The sequence below is a fragment of the Pteronotus mesoamericanus genome, unplaced genomic scaffold (assembly GCF_021234165.1).
Source record: "Pteronotus mesoamericanus isolate MK-2021 breed Mesoamerican mustached bat unplaced genomic scaffold, CSHL_Meso_final contig_42, whole genome shotgun sequence".
In the NCBI taxonomy this organism is placed as follows: domain Eukaryota; kingdom Metazoa; phylum Chordata; class Mammalia; order Chiroptera; family Mormoopidae; genus Pteronotus; species Pteronotus mesoamericanus.
Window position 1 is genome coordinate 131,656 of NW_026555157.1, and position 23,128 is coordinate 154,783.

At 36.5% G+C, this 23,128-nt stretch overlaps 1 protein-coding gene across 3 annotated transcripts in view; it reads left to right on the forward strand.

The window, feature by feature from the left end:
- Positions 1-23,128, forward strand: part of ZBTB20 (zinc finger and BTB domain containing 20) — an 804,941-nt gene that overhangs the window by 131,307 nt on the left and 650,506 nt on the right. The gene's annotated exons all lie outside the window — the stretch shown is intronic.

A 23,128-nucleotide genomic window follows, 5' to 3' on the forward strand; every position in this document is an offset into this window, starting at 1 on the left:
ATTAGGTGAAAGGTAGTCTTCCTTTCTTTTTTTCTCTTTTCTGTCTAATGGCGAAGATAAATACCTAGTAAATTTGATCTGTTGTAAACTACTAGATGGTTTAAATTTCTCTTTTAAGTAGTAGAAACAAACATTTTGAAAATTGATACAGATTAAAAATCTCTAGAAAACATTAATATTATTTCTTCATTGTTATATTGACTTAATGAAAGGATTAAGTTTATCTGTAAAGTTTAAGATTTATGTTTTTAATCTAGGATTATGCTCAGGTAAAAAAATAATGCTGCTGTTAAGGTGAAGGCAAGGATCTCCAATAGTTTTCAAGCAACCTGTTCTACCACTTGGGCTCTCTGCAGAACTTGAGTCTCTACTCTTACAAGAACTTGGATGTTGAATAAGTTCATAGGTTTAGTCTCTGCCTGACCAGTAGGGAAACTAAACTCTGTGTTATTTCTGCAAATTAAAACTCACTGGAGGTCGCCTGCCCTGAAAACATACACATTATGCCCCCAAAAGAGTGTGGTGGGCTATATTTATATATCCAGCATTACCATGGTTTAAATGACTAAAAATATGCCCTACCTATAATCTATGTGGAAGCAGGACTAGACCACTCCATTATAAGGAAGTATTCTGTGGTCATCTCATTCTTGCTTTTTTCCCCTCTCCCTTTTCTCCTCCCTCTCTTTGAGGAAGCAAAGTATGTAGATTTCATTAAAATATAGCTATTTGGAACTATTTCACAAGATTTGACACTAACCCTCACAAACAGGTTCCTATGTAGTGTTATAAGCCCCAGGGTTTGTGCTTCCTATCTTTTTTCAATTTTATACATGAATAAAAGAAAGGCAAAAAGCAAGAGGGTCTTTCATTTGCCACAGTGCTCTTCCCTTTGTTCAAAGATGAAGATTCTGTGTATTCTCATACGGAACACAGCCAGTTTTTCCCTCTATTTTAAAGGGTATAATATTTCTTGAACGTAAGGACACATTTATAACATAATTTCGAAGTGAGATTTTATTTATCATTTCCTTGGAAGTTTTCTTTGAATTTTTGGCAAGAGGTATTTGGCTATAATTGGTCACATTTATCTGTCTTCATTTCAAGGATCTCCATGGTACTGAAATTTCTGTTTAAGGAATTTGAAGAATGTTCAATTATATACAGCCCAGGAAACATATTTACTTATTCCTCTTCTTTTGTGTCAGCTATTTCTTTCCAAATGTTAAACAGTTGATAAAACTCTGTGTATGTAAGTGTGTGTGAGTGTTTGTGTGTGTGTGTGTGTGTGTGTGTGTTTTGATAGAGGAGAAACAGACAGGAAAAGTGGGCAGTCATTGCATTCAAGCCAGTGGGCATATTTCTAGGGTGAGAGATTTTATTCTGAAGAATTTTTTTATTTCTCCACTTTTAAATTAATACAATTTGAAAGGTTTGATACAATGCAGTTGAAATGAATTTGAATAGAAATTTCCACCTTTTTGGTTTACTTTTTGTTATAGTCAATTTGGCTTTGAATTAATATCTGTATAACTTTTGTATAACCCCATATATTTAATGAATCAAAAATATAAACATTTTCCTTTGTTATCTCAAAAATTATATACATATGTGAAAACCAAAGAGTTCATATCTGAGTAGGTATTTAGTTGCTATCACGATTTCTAACTTAAGAGTGAATGTTGTTTTTAAATAAATATTGGTAAAGAACTGAGATTTATTGCAACATTTCTTATGCCAAGCACTTACCATATTCTTCTCACATAATACTCAAAAAAATCTCTTTGCATTAATATAATTAACCCCAGTTTTTAAAAGATGAAATTGAGAGAGAGTAGGTAACAACTGAGGTGGTTCACAACCTAACTACAAATCTCTGTCCACTTTTCTCTATTTCCACCGCTACCTTCTTACTAGAAGTTACCAAGATCCCCATCTCGGACCATTGAATAGCCTCCCAACTGATCTCCTCAGTGCCTACCTTATTGCCTACAATCCATTCTGCCTGAGAAGCTGGTTTATTCTTGAATTATACCATATTTCAGCAACTTCCCATTTCTCTTAGAGTAAAATTCTGTAAGATCTGCCTCAACATTCTCTTTTTTTAATTCTTTCTTTAGTTTTTTTCTATTAAATTTTTTGGTTAATAAGATCATGTAGGTTTTCAGCATTTCTATGATACATGATCTACATATTGCCATGTGTGCCCACCACCCAAAGTACAGTAAAATCACCTTTTGTCACCATATATTTGGCCTCCTTTACCCTTTACTACCCTCCCCCTTCCCTTTGGTAATCACCATGCTGTTGTCTGTGTCAGTGAGTAGGGGAGTAGAGGTATTACACAAAAGGTAAGTGGTTAATGCCCACCATTTTGTTTTTTCTTTATTGGGAGGAAAGTAGAAAAGAGAAGACAAAACCAGGATAATTTCCCACAGATAATTATTTTTAGTAAGAAACAGGCACTTTATTTTAAAAGAAAGTAAAAAAAAAAAAAAACCAGAAAAATAAATAATACACAGTCTTCTGGGGAAAGAGGAGACTGAGGGAAGAGCCACATTAACAGGCACAAAGATAGTCCCTAATTGCTGGTTCTACACTGTTACAGACTCAATGTTTATCTCTCACCAAATTGCATACCCCAATATGATAGTATTAGATGGTGGGGCCTTTGGAAAGTAATTAGGTCATCAGGGAGGAGCCTTCGTGAATGGGATCATGAATGGGTGCCCTTATAAAATGAGGTCAAAGATCTAGTTTGCTCTTCCTTCCATGTGAAGATACAATGAGGAGTGAGCTGCTTGCAACCTGAAAGAGAGTTCTTATTAGAACCTGACCATCCTGGCACCGTGTTCTTAGACTTCCAGCCTCCAGAACTATGAGAAATAAATTTTTGTTGTTGATAAGCTACTCCATTTGTGGTATTTTTATATAGCAGTGCCAACTGCTAACACATAATCTAATATTGTGATAGCAAAACCCAATGATTTTTATCTGGTTTGTTCTCACTGATTGAGAAAGGATGAGAAAATATGATATGGAAAACAGGTGAATAGGATAATGTTAAGTACCTGCGCTGATTGGCCCTGTTAAAGTAAAATTTTAGTTTTCAAACAAAAGCACGGAAGATAAGTGAATAAATTGGGATTCAAGTAGGGTGGGAAGAGCATTAAGAAATGTTTACCCATACAATTTTCAAGTATATTAAGGGCTGTATAGTGATTTCATATTAAATGAAAAAACTCTAAAAATAGTACAGAAAGAATGTAGCATGAAAAAAATATATTCTGTGAATATTCTGGAAGAAAATCTAACCCAAGAAGCAAAAAACAAACAAAAAACCAGAATAAAAAATTACAAGTAACACAATGAAATTATCAAAGGATATGAAAACATGATTAATTGGAAATATATATAAATGTCCAATCATATATACACATACCATTTTCCATGATCAAGTTGACAGACTTCTAAAAATAGGGTTATATTCAAGATTGGTGGCCATATAGGAAACAGATATCACATGTGGTGGGTGGGAGAGTGAATAGTGTAAATTTTTTTGAGGTCAGTTTACAAATAATCCCCAAAATGTTTAGTGAAAGGTAAATTCCACTCTCAGAAATGTATGTTATATATATACTTTTTTAAGACTCTGCTTTCCTGATACTCCCTGTACTCTTACGTTCTGATTTATTCCCTATCAAAAAAAAAAATTGTTTGCCATCACATAGATTGGGGGAAAACAGAAATTAGTTATTTCTAATACCAAAAGACACAAGAATTACAGAATTAAATCTAGATTTTAATCCATGTTCTTTTATTAGCTTGTCTTTATGTTACATATTTTCTTCCTCCTCTTCATATGTAAGATTAATATTTGAGATTTTTAGAATGTTCAAGTATACCTCCACCTCTCAAATGTCCAATATTATTTCCAATGAAGTGTCCTTTGTATTTTATCTAATCATTATTAGGAGCATTTTCTTGATTATTTTTCCGATATTGGTGGAGTACTGATGATAAATTTCCTCTAACAGAGACATAAATTCTTTCCTGATTCTGGCATTAACCGCATCCTACAGATGTACAGGGCAACTGCAGAGTAATAAAGGAAAGGGCTTGAAATAAAGGTTCTTTCAGACCTCCTGGTGGATGATGGTGCCATTCAAAGAGAGGGGAAGGACAGGAAAAATATTTTTTAGAGTGAGAGTAGAGTCTGTAGTTTGAGATGTTAAGTTTGTAGTGCCTGTGGAGCATTCACCTGAAGATATTCAGTGGCCAGCTGTATGTGTAAGTCTGAAGAGAAATGGAAGAATTGAGATATGTGCTGGAGCTACATATATGAGAGTCTTCAAAATAGAGATGAACATTGATTCACAAAAGATGTGAATATAATTATCCAAGAGGAGGTATGATGTCAGAGCAAGAGAGGGAAAGAGGAGAAGGAGGCTGAGGAGAAAGAAGGAGGAGGAGGAAAGAGGAAGAAGGAAAGGAAGAGAAAGAGGAGAAAGGGGGAGGGGGAGGAGAAAGAAAAAAAAAAATAAGGGCAGGAAGAGGAAGAAGCCTGGAAAGGAAACTTAAGAGAGGACAGAGTCAGGAGAAGACCAAAATTTGTTGTGAAACCAATGGAAAAACAGACTTTCAAAAGATAGGAGTTGCCAAAAATATCTGAGAAATAAAGTAAGCTCAAAACTGAATATATTTTATGGGATTCAATAATTTTATAATTTGTGATCTTGGTGGAAATAGTTTAAATTGGATGTTAAGGACAGAAGTCAGTTTATGGTGGGTCGTAGAGGAGATGAGAGATGAAGAAGTGAAAATTCTTCCCAGAAATTCTGAATAGAAATAAGAAAGTTGTAACAGAGCAAATCTTCCAAAAACTTTTTTTCATCTTCTTTGTTTGCATATTTTTTGTATATTTTTGATGGCAGATCAGATATTTGCACAAATTTATATACTAAGAAGAAAGAGCTGATAATGAAAAAAAGGTTGAGAATATACCTGAGAAAAAGGAATAAGTAACAGCACAGATATCAAATACTGAGTAAGTACTGACTATACAGCTAATTGTGAGATAGCAAAGTCCTGTGGGGTGAAAGTATGGTGGCATTCATAACACATATAGTATACTTTATTTAAAATATTCTCTAATTTTCTTTTCTTCCTCTTTCTTTTCCTTTCCCTTTTTTTTTTTTTTTGACTTCACATATTCCAAACTTACTAAAAGATAACAGAGATACACTCAGTGTTAACAAACAGAATATACATCACGAAGTGGATAAGTTTCAGAGTACACCTAAATAATATGAAAACATATTAAAGTGAAGAAAATATTTATTTAGTCCTTTAGTCATCCAGCAAATATTTACTCAGTGCCTACAGTGCTTGACCAATAAATAACATAGAATATTTCTGTCCTCTTAACAGATTTCAGTGTACTGTGAAGAGAGGAAAGAATAGAGAAAAGACCCAAAATACTTAATCACAAAATAAGAACGTCCTCTGACAGCAGCTAATGAATATCTAGGTAAAGGGTTAGAGGGTGATTGTTTTAGGGGGTGGTATTTTACTTGAGACTTCAAGGATGAGAAGCATTTGATGATGCAGAAAGCCAGGGCAAGAAGCAGCGTGTCCAAATGCTCCACAAAGCATTTGACATTCAGTCTGTAATAATCTAGATCCAGCAGTTAGGGATTATCTTTGTGCCTGTTTATGTGACTCTTCCCTCCTGCCTTCTCTTTCCTCAGAATACTGTATTATTTATTTTTCTGTTTTTCTTTACTTTTTTTTTTAAGTGCCTATTTCTTACTAAAAGTAATTATCTTTGGGAAATTATCCTGGTTTTGTCTTCCCTTTTCTCTTTCCTCCCAGTAAAGAAAAAACAAAATGGTGAGCTCTGGCCATTTACCTCCCTACTGCCCTCCCATCATCCCTCTCTTCCTCTCTCTCTTTCTCTCTACCCCTGCTCCTACCATCTTAAGGTTGTCACAATTTTCAGTACATATTTCTCCAAATTGAGGGCTATTACTGAAGGTTTTTTTTTTTTCAGGATTTTGTCCACTCAACTAAGAAAAACAAACACTTCCTGGTGGGAGCGAATGTTGCAGATTAGGAGTTAGGTCAGTTTTCTCTACTACCTTGGCTGCTGTTTTCCAAAAATTATGGAAGGAAGTTGAATCCCTTCCTTTTATTAATTATTGCTAGCAACTTTGAGGGGAGGATATGTGGGAAAAGTTCTGTGAAAAACCTCCAAATGTGTTTTGTTTTATTTTGAAAATAATGACATACATTATGTGTGTATTCTCATTTAAAAAAATTATGGAAAGTACATAAGCAAAAGCACAGAAATGGTAACAGGGCCAAGGGTACTAGGTGTCTTGGCACTCATTAACTATGGCAATTAGCACCATTTAGATTGATATATTTCCAAGATGAAACCCATCTTGGACCAGACAAACAAAATGTGATAGCATTTGTGAAGGTGAGATGACTTTGACCAAGAAGCAGAAAAGAAATGTAGCCTGCCTTAAAATACTTGGAATATTTGAAAAATTGATTATATGATAAGACTGTTTCGACATAACTACATAACTACAGTTCTTCCAGGACTTATTAATGCTTCAGTAGCATTAAAGTATAATGAAAACACACCAGGTCAGTGCACTTTAATAGTTTGCTGGCTTGAACCCCATATATATAATGTTCTTGTAATAGTTTATGGGTGACTGCTATAAATCGGTAATGAATGTTTTCTAATTATTGGCTCTTCATATCAGATCTGCTTTTAAAGAATGTTTTGTTGTGAGAATATTATGAAATCAATTGATTTAGTTTAGAAATTGCTTGACAATTTTACTTTAGGGTTAACTTTTCTCCACTCCAGACTGTATAATTTTTGTTTTGAGCTGAGGTCAAATTACAGTTGTTTGGGCTTAAGCAGTTTGCTCACTTATACTTCACATGTCCTACCTAACCATTTCATAAGTACTGACACAAAGAAAGAAAAATCTAATTTTTTCCAATGCTTTTGTTTCCTGTATTTATTTAAATAGCAATTTAAATATATTTTTCTCCTTGACAGAAAAAAACAATTTGAGATGGATTAATTTTGAACCTGGATTCAAAATTAAATTAAGTTTGGATTAAGTTTGTTGATAAATCATTAATTATTTTATTCAGTGGTTGTATTTGAGATAAAAAAGAATTATGATGCACCAAAATAATGACTGTATTTTAAAGAAAATAAAGGCCAAGCGTTTCATGGTGTTTACTGAGCTGAATTATGTAATATGGATTGTCCTGAGGCATTTAGTGCATGTCCTAAATGTCTTTTAGTTTTTCAGGCAGCAAATATTCATGCTGTACATACAATAAAAAGAAGTTACAGATTTAATAAAAATCAAAATGGTCTCAATATTAACATCAGACCAATGAAAAATTAGAGGATATCCGAAGTTTATTCATTCTTTTAGTCTTCATGTGCCTAGAGACATTTGTTTCATATAAAGGTTATATTACAAAATTAATGGACTGAGGTCAGAAAGGGAATTTGAAGGAATGTGAACTAGAATCTGGATATATACTGAATACAGGTGGAAGATGTTTGAGGAACATTTAAGGAACAAAGTGCAGTCTCTTTCTACTAAGGTCTAGGTATTCAAAAGCAACAGGAAGAGTCAATGTGTTAATGTATACTTGCAAAAATATTCTGGTCAAATAGAAAGCTCTGAAGAGGTGGCAGTGAAGAAGTAAAAGGAAAAACTAAGCAAATAAAAAAATACAGAGAGGAGTTAGAAATAATTAGAGAAGAAATAAAATGCCTCAACAAAAATGGGAACAACAAAAATTCAGGGAATTACAATCCAAAGCCATCCAGTTGACAGAAAAGGATTTTAAAATTGTATGTGCAAGAAACAGATAACATGAACTGAGGTAACGTGAACTTGTTTTTTCCTATAAGAGTTACAGGGCAAGGCATTCCTAAGCAACACAACTCTGAACTAGGATTAGTTGCACTTTCTCAAATGTATTTTGAAGTAAAACGCTGAAAGCCAAATGCCTTCAGCCACACGAAGTACCCAGAGTCTTAAGTAATACATTGCCTTTAGTGTTTTATGGTTTATTAAAAAAGATAAATTATATTTTAAAATTGATATGTGGGTGAACATGGTTATGCTGTACCTGTGCATTACCAAAAGTAATACCAATAATAGTCAGTCAATCAACAGTCAATTCAGTCCCACTATTTAAACAAAAAAAAACCCTTTAAATGTTTTGTTAAATCTCATGAAAGTGGTTTCAATGACCAAGTGTCAGATCTTTGCAAATGATAATGAATTTGGAGACATATAATGACAAAGTACATTGTTAGGTCTAGACAGATTTAGATAAATAATGACTGTCTTGTTTATACAGCCATAGTCTTTAACTTTGAATAAAGGAATCTTAAAAGTAGTTCAACAAATACATATTTTCTTTCTTTTTTTTATCTTTTTAAAGTATATAATCTTCTGTTTAGAGGATGATAAAGATGAAATCTAGAGACTTCATTATGTTATACTCCTTATATTCTCTCTTCTGTCTTATACATAGGTCTGTTTTGTCTTTTCACATTTATTCATCTCCTTTAGGTAAACGTTTATCCTATATATAATAAATATATGAATGTGTGAATACACACATACATGCATATTCTCTTCGATTTATGCTCATATAGTTTTAAAACATTCATTGAAGTAATTGTTTTGGGTGGATTGATTTTACATTAGTTCTGTTACAAATGAAAGGCTTCCCTTCTGTTAGATGGAAGCTTTTAATACTAGAATGGGGTATAATATTATTGCTACAGTATAACTTTGTGTAGTTGGATGTCCTATTGGTTCTAGAGCTCTTAGTTAATAGAAAATTTTAGAGGCTGTTACATGGAATAAAGGGCAAGATGCAGTCATGGACTGTAGGTTTTTCATTCCTTAGTTATTTCTGTATTTGTACTTTACATTAATGGACAATTTTTCCCTTGTGACAAAAGTCAACTTTATATGTTGTGCTATTTAATTTTCCCCTCATGATGGAACGCCATTTTTAACAGAAATTTTTAAGGTGATTTTTAAACTGTTCTTTTCCTGGATAATTGCTTGCATTAGTACATAGAACTTGTTGTTTGAATTTTAGATATAATCATCCTGATTTCTCATTGAAAAGACCTATGAAGTTTAGCAGCAAAGACAAAAGCAACCTTGCCTACTGAAAAATCACTGTCATTTTCTAACAACCTTACTGTAAAGATAGTGACAGTATATATATATATATATTTTTCAGTGAGATACATATATATTATATATATGTATGGCATATATGTGTACATACACATACAAAATTTGTAACAAAAAATACTACACCTTAACAAAATAAATGAACAAACAAAATTGAAATGGACTCATAGACATGGAGACTGGACTGGTGGTTGCCAGAGGGGAGGGAGGTTGATGGGCTGAGTGAAAAAGTCAAAGGAATTAAAAAGTACAAGTTGGTAGTTACAAAATAGTCATGGGGATGGATGTAAAGTGCAGCGTAGGGAATATAATCAATAATATTTTGATAACTATGTATGGTGCCAGGTGGGTACCGGAAATGTCAGAGGACACTTTGAAAAGTGTATGATTGTCTAACCACTGTGCTGTACACCTGAAACCAATAGAAAATAATATCGTATATAAACTGTAATTGAAAAATAAAATTTTAAATTTTAAAAAATACTACATTTACACATTAAAATATTACTAAATAAAGTTTATGAGTAACGAATCTATTCTTTATAGTGATCTCCTATATTGTGAACATTTGTTTAAAAATTTTAATTTAATAAATGCACATGAGCCACTGTCCAAACATGAATTCCTATAAAATAAACATATACACATGTCTGCTATAAAACTGAGGTCTGTAAAAAAGGATAATGCCATTATTTTTGTTGTTCTGTCATCAAGGTTTATAATTCAAACACTCTGCTTTCCTCCATACTCAAAAAATTCACCATCTTGTAATAGGTGTGTTCCAGCGGTGAAAATGTGTGTCTTTGTCAAATTAAATATTATGTTAAAATATTTTATTCATTTTCATGGAAAATGCTGTTCTTATAAAAAATATCTGAGTAGAGACATTTTGAAAGTGGCTGGACTTACAGTTCAAAACATATGCAATTTAGATGCTAGTATGATGATTTTGGTAATTCATTGCATTTTGCAACTTTTTAATGAATAATAGCAGTATTTGGTTTTTAAGACATAATATTCAAAATATTTTGCATAAAGTTAAGAGACATTTGTTCCAAAGATTAGAATCTGTCCACATAATAACTCAAGTTATCTCCATTTTTGAAAACCTAATTTATGAAAATTTAGGATTTGCAAAAGAGATAAATTATGGAATGATGGGCTGCTTCATAGAAGAATTATGGTTTTCAAATTATTTTAAATGTACAATGTCTTTACAAAATTTGATTTATACTTATTTAACATATAAAAAGAATCAGCTCCATATTCTAAAATGTATTTTTTTTTTAAACAAATGCAACTGGCTATTATGTAATGCATCCAAATGAGTATTATTCTTTGCAAAGTAGTCACCTTGGGAAATATTTCTTCATTTAAATAGTTCTAAACATTGTTCTGTATTGGAATTGCCTTCAGATCCAGCAACTTGTCCTTCTGAATATTTTCATTGACAACTACCCTTTAAACTGATTTGATTTTTAGAAATAAGAGTAATTTAGAGCCATGTTTACTAAATAGGAAGTTTATTGCCATAACAAAACCTGGCCTATTCTGACTTGTACAGTTCTCTAAATCCCTTATCTTCATTTTCTCACCTCCAACTTTACAGCCTACTCCAATTTAGTGCCCTTTGGCCTGTCCACTCCATCCAAGCTACTCTAAGTCTGTAACCTATTTTAGATGATCAACAAGGTCATTTATTACTAACTCGGGGAAATAAAACCATTTATCTAGTGTGACTTTGTGGAGTCTCTAAAGGCAGTTTCAAAAGAGATTTATGTAACTTAGAGTACTTTGAGTGTGGAAGAATCATTGTAACAAAGATACTTCTTCCACTTTAACAAAGGGTATTTGGTTCTTCAGCTTTTGGACATCAGATACATATCTTTAATTTAGCAAGTAAGTACTTATTGAGCACATATGTTATTCAAAACACTATAGTAGGCACTGAGGCAAATGAAGAAATAATGAGCCTACCCTTGACTCATAGACAGATAGTGAGGGAGGAGAGTATCCTTCAGTTACTCTACAGCAAGATAGATTTAAGTGTTCTTTGAAGTTACAAAAACTACATAAATACAGGAAAGGGAGAGAGTCATTTTAACTGGGAAATGACAGGTAAATCGAACCTGGAAGGACATAAATTGAAACCTTAACAGGTGGGGAGGGAAAGAAAGAACATTCTAGGAAAAAGGAAGTAACTTGTTAAAGTGTAGATCAGGGTTTGTGTCTTCTAAAAAAATAAACATTTTGTATGGGGTAGAGGGGACATATTATTTAATACAGGATGGCCAGAGATGGCCTTAAAAAAAAAAAGAAGACATTTTACTGACTGAAAGCCAGCTGAGAGCCCAGTGAGTGGCATTGTTCCCATTTGGCCCCTCCCCCACATACAGCATCACAACGCAGCGACCTTGGTTGCCTCATCCTCGTGAATACCTAAGGTTCCGCCTCTTACACCATAGCAGTCACGCTGAGACAAAGAAATATGGCTTAAATGAAAAGACAGACCAAAACTCCAAAAACAGAACGATGTGATGAAGAGATGGCCAACCTATCAGATGCACAGTTCAAAACACAGGTAATCTGGATGATCACTGAGTTGATTGAGTGTGGTTGCAAAATGGAGGAAAAAGTGAAGTCTATGCCAAGTGAAATAAAAATGTACAGGGAACCAACAGTAAAGGGAAGGAAAGTGGGACTGAAATCAACGATTTGGAACAGAAGGAACAGATAAATATTCAATCAGAACAGAATGAAGAAACAAGAATTCAAATAAATGAGGAGAGACTTAGAAACCTCTGGGACAACTTTAAACATTCCAACATCTGAATCATAGGGGTGCCAGAAGGAGGAGAGAAGACCAAGAAATTGAAAATTTATTTGAAAAAATAATGAAGGAGAACTTGCCGAATCTAACGAAGGAAATAGATTTCCAGGAGACCCAGGAAGATCAGAGAGTTCCAAAGAAGCTGGGCCCAAGGAAGCACACACCAAGGCACATCATAGTTACATTACCCAAGATTAAAGATAAGGAGAGAATCTTAAAAGCAGCAAGGAAAAAAAAGAGACAGTTACCTACAAAGAAGTTCCCGTAAGACTCTCAGCTGATTTCTCCAAAGAAACCTTGCAGGCAAGAAGGGACTGGTAAAGAGTTTTCAAAGTCATGAAAAGCAAGGACCTATATCCAAGATTACTCTATCCAGCAAAGCTATTATTTAGAATGGAAGGGCAGATAAAGTGCTTCCCAGACAAGATAAAACTAAAGGAATTCATCATCAGCAAGCCCTTATTATAAGAAATGTTAAAGGGACTTATTTATGTAAGAAAAAGATGATCAAAAACTATGAACAGTAAAACGATAGCAAACTCACAACTATCAACAATCTAAAAAACAAGAACAAAATAAACAGACAAAAAAACCCCAAACAACTAAGCAAACAACTAGACCAGGAACAGAATCACAGAAATGGAGATCAGAGGGAAGGGGAAGGGAGGGGAATGGGAGAAAAGGTACAGAGAATAGGAAGCATAAATAGTAGGTACGGAATAGACACGGGGAGGTTAAGACTAGTATAGGAAATGGAGAAGCCAAAGAACTTATATGTACAGCTCATGGACATGAACTAAGGGGAGGGGGATGCAGGGCTTAGGGCTATTAAGGGGGGGAAAAAATTGGGACAACTGTAATAGCATAATAAAAAAAATATATATATAAAATAAAAACATTAGCTTATGAATAAAGAATAAAATCAGGAAATTTGAAAAATATAAAATACAACTTTAAGTTTACTTTTCATAAAATTAAATTGATCCATTACAAATGTAGTTTGATATTTACAAAGATACATATCTTTTTAAATTTAATCAACTTGTAAATTAATTATTTTTATCCCTCCTAAAAGATCTCCACTATCCCTGTGATGTCAATTCATTCTAATACCAACTCCAGATAACATCTAATCTTCACTCTGAGAGTGTAGATTGGTTTGGCCTGTCCTATAATTTCATATAAATTATACTATACACTAAGTATGACTTTGGTTTGACTTCATTTGTTTAACATGGTTTTCAAGTTAATTTATCTTGTTGCATATTAAAAAAAAACTTTACTTTTTAATTAATAGACTTTACTTTTTTTAAATTTTTATTTATTTATTTTTTAATACATTGCCTCTGCCTCCCCCCCACCACTTTCCCTTGCCCCATCCCTCCTTCCCTCCCTCAGCTCTTCCCTTTTGGTTTTGTCCATGAGTCTTTGCTATATGTTCCTTGACTTTCCCCTTCCCTTCCCTTTCCCTGCCCCCCCCCCCCTTGTCTCTGTTGATTTCTCTTCCTTTCAGTGTTGCTGGTCATATTTTTCTTGCATCTTTGTATTGTTGGTTAGGTTTCGCTTATAGGTGAGATCATGCGGTATTTGTATTTCGCCACCTGGCTTATTTCACTTAGCATAATGCTCTCCAGTTCTATCCCTGCTGTCGCGAAATTTAGTAGTTCTTTTTTTCTTTCTGCTGCATAGTATTCCATTGTGTATATGTACCATAATTTTTTGATCCAGTCATCTACCGATGGGCATTTAGGTTGCTTCCAACACTTGGCTACTGTCAATTGTGCTGCTATGAACATTGGGGTGCATAGGTTCTTTTGTATTGGCGTTTTGGTGTTCTCAGGGTATAGTCCCAGCAAGGCAATCACTGGATCAAAAGGCAGTTCCATTTTCAGCTTTTTGAGGAAATTCCACACTGCTTTCCACCTTGGCTGCACCAGTCTGCATTCCCACCAACAGTGTACTAGGGTTCCCTTTTCTCCACAGCCTCGCCAGCACCTGTTGTTTGTTGATCTATTTGTGATGGCCATTCTGACCGGTGTGAGGTGGTACCTCATGGTGGTTTTGATCTGCATTTCTGTGATGGCTAGTGATGCTGAGCATCCTTTCAAATGCCTCTGGGCCCTCTGTATCTCCTCCTTGGAAAAGCATCTGCCCAGGTCCTTTGCCCATGTTTTGATTGGATCGTCTGTCTTCTTGGAGTGGAGTCGAGTGAGTTCTTTATATATCTTGGAGATCAAACCTCTATCTGATGTATCATTAGCGAATATATTTTCCCATATGGTTGGCTCCCTTTTCATTTTGCTGATGTTTTCTTTAACCGTGCAGAAGCTTCTTATTCTGATGAGGTCCCACTTGTTTATTCTTTCCTTTATGTCCCTTGCTTTAGGAGACATATCAGTGAAAAAATTGCTGCATGGGATATCTGAGAGTTTCCTGCCAATGTTCTCCTCTAGGACTTTGGTGGTGTTGCGACTTATATTTAAGTCTTTGATCCATCTTGAGTTTATTTTTGTGTATGGTGTCAGCTGATGATCCAAGTTCAATTTTTTGCATGTAGCCGTCTAGCTCTCCCAACACCATTTGCTGAAGAGGCTATTATGGCTCCATTTTATGCTTCTGCCCCCTTTGTCAAATATCAGATGCCCATAGAGACCTGGGCTTGTTTCTGGGCTTTCTATTCTGTTCCACTGGTCCATGGGTCTGTTCTTGTGCCAGTACCAGATTGTTTTGAGTATAGTGGCTTTGTAGCAGAGTTTGATGTCCGGTATTGTGATCCCTCCTACTTTGTTTTTCTTTCTCAGAATTGCTACGGCTATTCGGGGTCATTTATGGTTCCATATAAATTTTTGAAATGTGTGTTCTATTTCTGTGAAATACGTCATTGGTATCTTAATAGGGATTGCATTGAATCTATAAATTGCTTTGGGTAGTATGGACATTTTGATGATATTAATTCTCCCAATCCATGAGCACGGTATATGCTTCCTTTTATTATTGTCTTCCTTAATTTCTTTTTTCAATGTTGTATAGTTTTCTACATACAGGTCTTTTATGTCTTTGGTTAAATTTATGCCTAGGTATTTTATTTTTCTTCTTGATATATTGAATGGTATTTTTTTTCTGATTTCTTCTTTTATTGCATTGCTGGTGTACAAAAATGCCTTTGATTTCTGAATGTTGACTTTGTATCCTACTGTTTTGCCAAATTCCTTATTAGGTTGAGGAGTTATTTGGTAGAGTCTACAGGGTTCTCTATGTACACTATCATGTCATCTGCGAACAATGATAGCTTTACTTCCTCCTTTCCTATTTGGATGCCTTTTATCTCTTTCTCTTGTCTGACCGCTGTGGCTAGGGCTTCCGATACGATGTTGAAAAGAAGCAGTGAGAGTGGACATCCTTGTCGTGTTCCCGATCTTCGTGGGAAAGCTTTCAGTTTTTGCCCGTTGAGTATGATATTGGCTGTAGGTTTTTCATATCTGGCCTTTATTACGTTGAGGAATGCCCCATTTATTCCCATTTTGCTGAGTGTTTTGATCATAAATGGGTGCTGTAGCTTATCGAATGCTTTTTCTGCATCTATCGAGATGATCATGTGGTTTTTGTCTTTTATTTATGTGATGTATCACGTTTACTGATTTGCGTATATTGAACCATCCCTGCATGCCTGGGATGAATCCCACTTGATCGTGGTGGATAATCTTTTGAATGTATTGCTGGATGCGGTGTGCCAATATTTTGTTGAGGATTTTAGCATCTATGTTCATCAGCAAAATTGGCCTGTAGTTTTCTTTCTTTGTAGGGTCTTTATCTGGTTTTGGGATCAGGGTGATGCTGGCCTCATAGAAAGAGTCTGGGAGTCTTCCCTCCTCTTGGATGTTTTGGAATAGTCTGAGAAGGACAGGGGTTAGCTCTTCCTTAAATGTTTTGTAAAATTCTCCTGTGAAACCGTCCGGCCCTGGGCTTTTGTGCGCCGGGAGTTTCTTGATTACTGCTTCCATTTCCCCAGCTGTTATCGGTCTGTTCAAGCTTTCTGTTTCTTCCTCCTTCAGTGTTGGAAGATTATACTTTTCATCCAGATTTTCAAATTTCTTGGCATATAATTGTCCATAGTAGTTTCTGACGATCCTTTGTATTTCTGTGGTATCAGTTGGTATTTCTCCTCTTTCATTTCTGGTATTATTAATTTGGGTCCTCTCCCTTTTATTCTTGATGAGTCTGCTTAAAGGCTTGTCAATTTTATTTATCTTTTCAAAGAACCAGCTTCTGGGTTGGTTGATCCTCTGAATTGTTCTTTTTGTCTCTATGCCATTCAGTTCTGCTCTAATCTTGACTATTTCCTTCCTTCTACCTGCTCTGGGATTTATTTGTTGTTGTTTCTCCAGTTCTTGAAGTTGTAGTGTTAGGTCTTTTATTTGAAATGTTTCTCTTTTTTAGGTAAGCCTGTATTGCTATGAACTTCCCTCTCAGGACCGCCTTTGCTGTGTCCCATAGGTTTTGGACTGTTGTCTGTTCATTTTCATTTGTTTTCAGAAATTTTTTGATTTCTTCTCTTATCTCATTATTGACCCATTCATTGTTTAATAGTCTACTGTTCAGTCTCCATGAGTTTGCAAGTTTTTGAAGTTTCTCTTTGAGGTTGAATTCCCGTTTCAAGCCCTTGTGGTCCGAGGAAAAGCTTGGTATTGTTTCAATTTTCCTGAATTTGCTGAGGTTTGCTTTGTGTCCTATCATGTGGTCTATCTTTGAAAAACTTCCATGAGCATTTGAAAAGAATGTGTATTTTTCTTCTTTGGGATGTAAGGTTCTATATATGTCAGTTAAGTCTCTTTGATTCAGTGTGTCATTCAGCGCCACAATATGTTTATTAATGTTTTGTTTGGAAGATCTGTCCATTTATGACAGTGGGGTGTTGAAATCCCCTACTATCAGTGTGTTGCTGTCTATATCTTTTTTGAAGTCATCCAACAATTTCCTTATAAACTTGGGGGCTCCTATATCGGGAGCATGCAAGTTTACAATGTTGATGTCTTCTTGATAGATTCTTCCTTTAAGTATTATAAAGTGCCCCTCTGGGTCACTCTTTATGGCCTTTGTTTTGAAATCTACTTTGTCTGATACAAGTATGGCAACCCTGGCCTTTTTCTCTTGCCCATTTGCTTGGAATATTTTCTTCCATCCCTTTACTTTCAATCTGTGTAGGTCTCTTGCTCTGAGGTGGGTCTCTTATAAGCAGCATATGTGTGGGTCATGTTTTCTTATCCATTCAGCTACCCTGTGTCTTTTGATTGGGGCATTTAGTCCATTCACATTGAGAGATATTACTGATAGAAACTTACTCATCTTTTCTCTTTCTACCTGTGTTCCTCTCTCTCTCATTCTCTTCCTTCATCTGCTTAACCCAGTCCCCTGAGCATATCTTGGAGTGCTGGTTTGGTAGAGATGTATTCTTTTAGTCTTCTCTTGTCTGGGAAACTCCGTATTTCCCCTTGTGTTTTAATGGAGAGCCTAGCTGGGCAGAGCAGCCTTGGCTGTAGGTCCTTGCTTTTCATGGCTTGGAATATTTGTTGCCATTCCCTTCTGGCTTGTAGTGTTTCTGTTGAGAATTCAGCTCCTAGGCGTATGGGGGCCCCCTTGTATGTTACTTTCTCCTTCTCCCTTGCTGCCTTGAGGATTCTCACTTTGTCTTTGATATTTGCCATTTTAATGATGATGTGTCTTGGAGTGGACCTCTTTGAGTCCCTCTTGAGTGGGGTCCTCTGTGCCTCCTGGATCCATGAGAGCCTTTCTCTCCTCAAATTAGGGAAATTTTCCATCATTACTTTTTCGAGGAGGTTCTCTATCCCTTGTTCCTCTTCTTCTCCTTCTGGGATCCCTATTATATGGATATTATTGCGTTTCAGGTTGTCCTGCATTTCCCTCAATGCCTCTTCATTCTTTTTGAGCCGTTTTTCCATTTCTTGTTCTTTCTGGGAGCTTCTTTCTACCTTGTCCTCCATCTCACTGATTCGATCCTCGGCTTCATCCAGCCTGCTTTGGATTCCTTCTCCTGTGTTCTTCAATTCAGAAATGGTATTCTTCATATCCTCTTGTGTCTTCTTGATAGTTTCTATGTCCTTTTCCAGGCTGATATAGTTTGCTGTAAGATCCTGATAGTTTCTCTGCAGTTTCTCATAGTTATCTTTGAGCTGGCTGAGCTTATTGAGCTTCCTTAGAGCCATTGTTTTGAATTCAGTATGTGATAGTTCCCTTGCCTCTATTTCATTTAGCTCTCTCTGTGGGGAGTCCCCTTTCCACTCATTTGGGGGGAACTTCTTTTTCTTCCCATTTTTGTGAGAGTCTGTTAAGTATTTTTGTCCTTTGCTTTTCTTTCTGGGCCTGCCTGTGATGATGTCAGTTGTTGGCCCTAGGGGATCTTCAGTTGTTTGTTTGAGCCTTCCAGGAGTCTAATACATGTGTCTGGCTCCTGCTTGGAGCAGCTCTGTGACCCCTTCGGTGAGGGCTGGGCTATTTTTTGGGATCTCTCTGCAGTCTCATGCAGGCTCCTTGAGCGCGCTCCCAGTGCGGCAGGATTCCCTGCCTGCCTGGGCTCGCTGGTGCTTGCCCCAGACCAGGGGGCTTATTTGCGACCTCGCGCATTCATCTGGCCCCCCTGGCCTGCGAGCTCTGCGGCACTGGTCAGTTTAGGGTCTTCTCTTGTGTATTTTCCCCGCTTTTGGCTCTTTGGGTGCGTTGCTTGCCCTCGCCAAATGGGTTATGGAAATGGGAGGAAGTCAGCTCCAGGACTCTAAGGTTAATCCTGTCTCTGTTCTCTCCTCCAGGGACTCTGGGCAGCTCTACTAATTTTGTGGGCCTCTCTGCAGTCGCGGGCTGGCGGGTCAATTTACACCTGCCTTTGCCTCTCTGTGTACTTCCTCGCAGGCCATATCCGTGCCAATCTGTGGGAGGCCTTGCCGGCTGAAGGAAGCATTCGCCATCCTGCGCGGGTCACACACACGCTTGCCAACCCTCACCGGTCACTTGGCGCAAGTGTGTGTGCCTGCACTGGGTGTTTTGGGGGAGTCTATGTGTGCTTTTCAGCTTTTAGCTCTTTAGGGGTGTTGCCTCTTCCGGCACAATGGAGACTAAGGCAAGGAGAAGGAGTGGAGACATCCGGTTCCTCCTCCCGTTCTTTCCCAAATGCCTCAGTTTCCAGTCTCTCCTCAGGGGTCTCTGGGCAGTTCCCTGACCCCTTCAGCCTAGGATCCACCCCCTGTGCGGACTGTGTTTCAATCGCAGGCAGTCTGGTTCCTGTGCGCCCCTCTTCTGCCTCTTTGGGTTCGCGCCTTTCCAGCCCACAATGGAGACTACGGAACGGGGAGGGTGTCGGGACTCCCTGGTTCCTCCTCCCGTTCTTTCCCCAACGCCTCCGTCTCCACTCTCTCCTCAAGGCTCTCCCAGCCAGTCTGTACTCAGCCCCGCAGCTCACATGTGTATAAGCTGTATGTGGAGGGCACAAAAGGCAGGTTAATTGATTCCCTTATGCCTGAGCGACATGGTAGGTGCAGAGTGGGAGGTGTGCCATCACCGGGGTTCCACCGGTTGCCGTGTCAGTTCTCTTCACGAAGTTTTCCTCACCAGTCTTTTCCCAGGCACCAGCCCACCCTGCTGCTGCCTCTACCCAGAGATCAAGGAAGGTGGCTGCCACAGCAACTTTGGCGTTTGCCCTTTAAATGTCTCTTTGCATCCCCTGTCACCTGTCTCTGGCAGAGAGCGCCCTTAAGCTTTTCGGGGTTGCATTTTGTCTGTATTTTCTTGGTTTTAGCGGCTATAGTTTAGGGGTTCCTGTTTATGATTCAGATCCCGTTCTTCTCGGGGGCAGCTAACTGGCCGTTTCAATGTCCCTCTGGTACCGGTGCCCGTGGGCACCCAGCCCACCCTCTCGAGCCTCCACCGCACTTCTCACCCGTTGGGATATGTGAGAGTAGAATCCACTGTCCGCGGCACCAAGGCTCCTCTCCCACTATCGCTCCACTGCTTTCCAGGTGATTACTCTATTATTTAGTTGCCATTCCAGTTTGGTTTTGGGAGGAGATCAGCGTGACTCCCATTCACCCTTCCGCCATCTTCCCAAATCTAGGCTTTACTTTTTAAAGCAGTTATAGGTTTACAAAAAAGCGCCGTAAAAATCTGAGAATGTACAGAGTCCCCAGATACCAAGTCACACTCTACCTCAGTGTTCCCGGTTATTAACTAACCCCATGAGTTAGCATGGTATATTTGTTACAATTAATTAACTAATACTGATACTTTATTATTAGCAAGAGTTCATAGTTTACATTAGGGTTTGTTCTGTGTTGTATAGTACTATGGGTTTTGATAAACACATAATGTCAAATGTCAACCATTATGTTATCATACAGAATAGTTTCATTGACTTAAAAATTCTCTTTATTGTAACCCTTTATCTCTCTCCCTACACTCCCATTCTCTCCCCTGCTTCCAAACTTCTGGGAATCTTTTTACTGTTTTTATAGTTCTACCTTTTCCATGGTGCTATATGGTGGAATCACACAGTATGTAGCCTTTCCAGAATGGCTTCTTTCATTTGGTAATATTCATTTAGGATTCCTCCATATTTTTTTGTGGCTTGATAGCTCATTTCTTTTTAGTGTTAATAATATTTCAGTGTATGGATGTACCAGTTTATTCATTCACCTGTTGAAGGACAGGCACCTTGGTTGCTTCCAGTGTTTTGCAATTATAAATAAATATGCTATAAACATTCATGTGCAGGTTTTTCTGTGAATGTATGTTTCAACTAATTTGGGTCAATGTGAAGGAACATCATTGCTGGATCATATGATAACACTATGTTTAGCTTTCTAGCAAATTGTCAAGCTGTATTCCAAAGTGGCTGTAACATTTTGCATTCCCACTAGCAATGAATGAGATCTCTTGTTGCTCTACATCCTCACTAGCATTTGGTGTTGTCAGTTGTTTGGATTTTAGCCATTCCAACAGGTGTGTAGTGGTATCTCATTGTTGTTTTCGTTTGAGGTTCCCTAATGGACTATGATGTTGAGCATCTTTTCATGTGCTTATTTGCCATCTGTATATTTTCTTTGGTGTTCAGATCTTTTGCACATTTTTAATTGTGTTTTCTTATTGTTGAGTTTTCAGCGTTCTTTATCTATATTGGATACCAGCTCTTTATCAGAAATGTGATTAACAAATATTTTTTCCTAGTCTGTGACTTGTCTTTCACAGAAGTTTTTAATTTTAATTATAGTCCAGCTTATTAATAACTTCTGTCATAAATCATGCTTTTGGTGTCATATCTAAAAACTTTTTGCCAAACTCAATGCCCCCTAGATTTTCACCTATATTATCTTCTGGAAGTTTTATAGTTTTACATTTCAGATTTAGGTCAATCATCCATTTTGAGATAATTTTTGTGGAAGATATAATGTCGGTGTCTACAGTTTTGTTTTTTCATGTGAATGTCCAGTTGTTCAAGGGGCATTTGTTAAAAAGACTATCTTTGTTCCATTGTTTTGCCTTTGTGAAAAATTATTAATTCACTATAGTTGTGTGGGTATATTTTTGTGCTGTCTATTCTGTTCTATTAATCTATTTGTCTATTCTTTTTTTTTTTCCTCTAATACCACAGTCTTGATTACTGTAGCTTTATAGTAAGCCTTGACGTTGGGTAGTGTCACTCCTTTGACTTTGTTCTTTTCTTTCAATATTGAGTTGGCTATTCTGCGCCTTTTTCCTTTCCACATAAACTTTAGAATTATTTTGTCAACACCTACAAAATAACTTGCTGGGATTTTAATTGGGATTGTTGCAGTGAATCAACAGGCCAAGTTATCATTTTGACAAGAACTGACATCTTGACAATATTGAGTCTTCCTATCCATGAATATGAACTATCTTTCCATTTATTTAGTTTTTTGATTTTTTTAATCAGAGTTTTGTAGTTTTCTTCAAATGATCTTGTACTTATTTTGTTACATTTATGCTTAGGAACTTATTTAATATTTTGGTGCTAATGTAAAAGATGTTATACTTTTAATTTCAAATTTCAATAGTTCCTTGGTGTTATATAAGAATGCAGCTTTTTGTATATTCATAAGCTTCTGCAAACATAAGAAAGATCTAATTCTTGAACATTTATATTATCTCAGTTATTCTATATTGTGATCCCAAGTGTCATTCTTAGAGATCCAGCCTGTAATATTCCTGTTTTTTTATAACTACCTGATCCTATATCTACATGATACTGTATCAAGAATATTTTGATGCTGGCAATTTCTCTCTTGGTCTTCTCCATTTCAAGCTAACCCTGTCTCATTGCTTCAACTGTCTACAATTTCAAGAATTCTCACCTCATTCTATTATTTTTCTTTATAGGCTTCTTGATATGTCAATGTTTTTATCAAAATGGAATATCTAGGGTAAGACATGTCTGTGGTCTGACCAGTGCCCATAGAATAATTATCTTCTTTTTTATTGTATTGATATTAATTTAAGGCCTTGATCAATACATAGAAATTCCAAAATCTGTTAATATTCTCAATAATTCCACAACATCTGTAGTTTCTGGCTTCTAATGTGTACTAATAATTAAAAATATATATTGAGACCTGGAGAGGGCAAAGGGAAGATGAATGTGGGAAACTGGGACATGTGACTAGTACAAACTTAAACTACATCCAACATAACTATAAAAAATTAGTGGACTTACTGCAGTTGTGTCTCTGAATTTGCTAGTATCCTAAAGAATAAATTAAGACTAAGGTTGGGATTGTATGATAATTCTATTTTTAATTTTGTGAGGAACACCCATATGGTTTTCCATAGTGCCTGCACCAATTTACAGTTTTGCCAGCAGTGCACAGGGTATCCTTTTCTCCACATTCTCACCAACATTCGTTTGTTAAATTTTTGATAATAGCCATTCTGACATGTGTGTGTGGTGATATCTCATAGTGGTTTTGATTTGCATATCTTTAATAACTAGTGATGTAAACATCTG